We start from the raw sequence: 5,000 nt of genomic DNA, 5'->3' as shown, positions 1-5,000 counted from the left end.
CACCGTGTCAGGCCGGCATCCTGAACATGCTGCAGTTTAAACACACAGGAGTGTTGGAGCGTAATTTCTTTTATTTATGGCTGTAAAAACATCAGAGCTGCAGATGCACTGCACAGAGACATGAAGCAATCTCTCTGTTTAGTGTGTGTTTGTTGTGTGTTTGTTGTATATTTTGTGTATGGTGTGTGTTTGGTGTGTGTTGTGTGTATGCTATGTGTTTGGTGAGTGTTGTGTGTTTGGTGAGTGTTGTGTGTTTGGTGTGTGTTGTGTGTTTGATGTGTGTTGTGTGTTGTGTGTATGGTGTGTGTTTGGTGTGTGTTGTGTGTGTGGTGTGTGTTTGATTTGTGTTGTGTGTATGGTGTGTGTTTGGTGAGTGTTGTGTGTTTGGTGAGTGTTGTGTGTGTGGTGTGTGTTTGATTTGTGTTGTGTGTATGGTGTGTGTTTGGTGAGTGTTGTATGTTTGGTGTGTGTTGTGTGTATGGTGTGTGTTGTGTGTATGGTGTGTGTTTGGTGTGTGTTGTGTGTTTGGTGTGTGTTGTGTGTTTGGTGTATGTTTGGTGTGTGTTGTGTGTTTGGTGTGTGTTGTGTGTTTGGTGTATGTATGGTGTGTGTTGTGTGTATGTTTGGTGTGTGTTGTGTGTTTGGTGTGTGCTTGTTGTTTGTTTGGTGTGTGTGGTGTATATTTGGTGTGTGTTGTGTGTTTGGTGTATGTTTGGTGTGTGTTGTGTGTTTGGTGTGTGTTTGGTGTGTGTTTGGTGTGTGTTGTGTGTTTGGTGTGTGCTTGTTGTTTGTTTGGTGTGTGTTTGGTGTGTGTTTGTTTTCTGTTTGGTTCTGTGCGGTGGGTCTGGTTCTAGATAAAACTGTGTACTAATCAGCACATTTCTTACACTAGTGTGTGAGGCTGAGACACAGCTCGGGTGTAGGCTGAGTTATTAATAAAAGAAACCATTATGTAAGGAATAAAACAGTGTGTGTGTGTGTGTGTGTGTGTGTGTGTGTGTGTGTGTGTGTGTGTGTTTCCTTATTTCCATTTAAATTGTTTAATTAACTTGGAGGAAGTCAATGTGTAACAAAGACTTCATCCATACCAAAGCACACACACACAATACACACAATGCACACAATACACACCATCCTGCTGCTCTGTGTGTGTGTGTGTGTGTGTGTGTGTGTGTGTGTGTGTGTGTGTGTGTGTGTGTGTGTGTGTGTGTGTGTGAACATCTTACATCTGCTGCTGTCACATGCTGAGGGTGTGTTTTGTAATGAATTTGATTTGAAGTGTTCGTTTTCTGTTACACACACACATAATTTCACACAGTCTCTCTCTTTCTGTTTTACACACACACAAACACACACACACAAACACACACACAAACACACACATTCCTCAGTAATCTGATTCTGCTTTTTCTAAACTGTGTTTCTTCTGCAGCTGTAGCATTTCACAGATAAGATGCTATCAGATGAAGCATGCCCTGGTGTGTGTGTGTGTGTGTGTGTGTGTGTGTGTGTGTGTGTGTGTGTGTGTGTGTGTGAGAGAGAGACAGAGAGAGATAGTGTCATGATACATGTGCTGATATGATCACATGGGGAGTGTTTTGGTGAACAGTAGCAGATGTTTTGGCTGATGTCAATACAGGAGACACAAGTGTACACACACACACACACACACTATAATTTTATAACACAACTGTATAATACAGTACAAGTATAATTAAAAATAATAAAAGCACACAATGAAAACTCTTAAACATAGAAACGGCGCTCACTTATATCTGTGTGTGTGTGTGTGTGTGTGTGTGTGTGTGTGTGTGTGTGTGTGTGTGAGTGTGTGAGAGTGTGTGTGTGTGTGAGTGTGTGTGTGTGTGCGTTTGTGTGTGTGTGTGCGTGCGTGTGTGTGTGTGTGAGAGAGAGAGTGTGTGTGTGTGTGTGTGTGTGCGTGAGTGTGTGAGAGTTTGTGTGTGCGTGCGTGTGTGCGTGTGTGTGTGTGTGTGTGAGAGTGTATGTGTGTGTCTATGAGAATGTTCCTCCTCTGTAACAGGAGCCCTGCGTGACTGTCCTGTTTCGTCACCACCTGTCACTCAAACGTGACCCTGTCGCCCCAGGGTATGGACCCTGTGTGTGTGTGTGTGTGTGTGTGAGTGTGTGTGTGTGTGTGTGTGTGTGTGTAGGCAGGGAGCATTCTGTCCTTACATCTTTACCATATGGTGTTTTCATGTGCAGATTTGTATAAAACACTCACAGAGTCCACATCTTGTGTTGACAGCAGTGTGTTACAGTTTACATGAATTACAAATGATTTATTTATTGTTTACTCTGGACGTCTCTCACACTAACACAATGGAGCAGGATGCCTGATTAACACACACATTACAACAACACAACAACACAACATCACAACAACACAACATGACATCACAGACTAATCTGCATCTTTATTGATTCAAATCAAGAGGAAGGATTAGTAAGTAAGTATGAAGATAGAATAGAGTTTTAGAGTAGATTAAAGTCTGGTCACAGCACCACAAACAATATTTACACAAAGCACACACACTCTTCATCATACACACCCACACACACCCACACACACACTCTTCACCACACACCCACAAACACACTCTTCATCATACACACCCCACACACCCGCACACACACTCTTCATCACAAACACACCACACACCCACACACACACTCTTCACCACACACAGCACACACACACACTCTTCATCACACCACACACCCACACACACACTCTTCATCACAAACACACCACACACCCACACACACACTCTTCACCACACACCACACACACACACTTTTCATCACACCACACACCCACACACACACTCTTCATCACAAACACACCACACACCTGCACACACACTCTTCACCCCACACACCCACACACACACTCTTCACCACACACACCCCACACACCCGCACACACTCTTCACCACACACCCGCACACACACTCTTCACCACACACACCGGCACACACACTCTTCACCACACACACTCCGTGTTGTTCTGTGTAGCACCACAGTCCTGGTCTTACTTTACTGTGTACTGCATCAGATATATATGGTTAAAATGACAATAAAAGATTATTGACATTTAAATTATTCTAGAAATTACAGACAGTTTGAAAAAGTCATTGCTAAGAGACAGAAAAACTCAATTTAAAAGAAAATATCAACATGAAGAAAGTTTAAAACCTAAAACACTGTCAGTGATCTGAGAGGATCAATAGTGATTGGGTGAGAGGATCAATAGTGATCAGTGATTGGGTGAGAGGATCAATAGTGATCAGTGATTGGGTGAGAGGATCAATAGTGATCAGTGATTGGGTGAGAGGATCAATAGTGATCAGTGATTGGGTGAGAGGATCAATAGTGATCAGTGATTGGGTGAGAGGATCAAGTTGTACTGATCTAAAATCCAAAAGCACTACACTGAAATTTACAGTTCTACCTCAGAGCTCCAGAAACACACTGAAAATAAAAGAATGTAGTAAAGCTAAACACTCAGCTCAGCCTTTCACTCATTACCTCAGCTCTGTTCCTGTGTGTGTGTGTGAGAGAGAGAGAGAGAGAGAGAGAGAGAGAGAGAGAGAGAGAGAGAGAGAGAGAGAGAGAGAGAGAGAGCTCATTAGTGGGTGCAGTTAGCCGTAGCTAAGTGGTGCAGTGTGTGAATGAATGGAGCCGCCCGGTCTCTCAGCCACACCTTTAAGAGACTCTCTCTGTGTGTGTGAGAGAGAGGAAAAGAGAGAGAGAGAGAGTGTGTGTGTGTGTGTGAGAGAGAGAGAGAGAGAGAGAGAGAGAGAGAGAGAGAGAGAGAGAGAGAGAGAGAGAGAGAGAGAGAGCACTAATTAGCTTCTATTTTCCTGGAAGCAGACTTTACTGTGAGAACGTTGGGTGCATAGTGTCTTTCTTCATACAACTATAAGAGCAGAGTGTGTGTGTGTGTGTGTGTGTGTCTGTGTGTGTGTGTGTGTGTGTGTGTGTGTGTGATAGAGAGAAAGTGTGTGAAAGAGAGCTATTCAATATACAAGTGCACCGGATAACGAGGCTAATGAGCTAAGCAGAAGGACAGAGAGAGAGAGGTGAAAGATAAAGAGATGGATGGAGAGGCAGTTAGTTAACAAGCCTGTGAGACAGACAGACAGACAGAGAGACAAACAGAGAGACAGACAGGTTGAAGTGTATAGCTGTTGTTTTGTCCTGGTAAAACAGATGTAAATTAGATATGCCCCCCACCCCTCCCCCCCTTTGAATGGTTTGGGTGTGTTGTCCCGCCCCCATCAACATGAGTGACAGCTGGGTGTGTGTTAGTTTAGATAAAGACATTTTATCAGCTCCTGTCAGCCTGTGGGAACTTTATTAACCACACACACACACACACACACACACACACACACACACACACTTCCCCAAAGTCTATCACCCGATTGAGTTGTTTAACATGACTGTCTCTCTCTCTCTCTCTCTCTCTCTCTCTCTCTCTCTCAAACACTTGTATGTACATGCACACACGCACACACACACACACACACACACACACACACACACACACACACTTCAGTCACTTCAGTTATTAATTCAGATATTAATTGAATGGAAATCCTGCATGATTTCTCTCTCTCTCTGTCTCTCTCTCTCCCTCTCTCTCTCTCTCTATTGAAGAAAAAAGTCCAAAAGTATTTGTTGTAAAAGTATGTAATAATCTTTTATAATATACTAATATAGGGGTCACGGTGTCTTAGTGGTTAGCACGTTCGCCTCACACCTCCAGGGTTGGGGGTTCGATTCCCACCTCCACCTTGTGTGTGTGGAGTTTGCATGTTCTCCCCGTGCCTCGGGGGTTTCCTCCGGGTACTCCGGTTTCCTCCCCCGGTCCAAAGACATGCATGGTAGGTTGATTGGCATCTCTGGAAAATTGTCCGTAGTGTGTGATTGTGTGAGTGAATGAGAGTGTGTGTGTGTGTGTGTGTGTGCCCTGT

The sequence above is a fragment of the Tachysurus vachellii genome, chromosome 26, assembly GCF_030014155.1.
Source record: "Tachysurus vachellii isolate PV-2020 chromosome 26, HZAU_Pvac_v1, whole genome shotgun sequence".
NCBI classification, from domain to species: domain Eukaryota; kingdom Metazoa; phylum Chordata; class Actinopteri; order Siluriformes; family Bagridae; genus Tachysurus; species Tachysurus vachellii.
The sequence above is the reverse complement of the archived record's forward strand: the minus strand, read 5'-3'. Positions refer to the sequence as shown.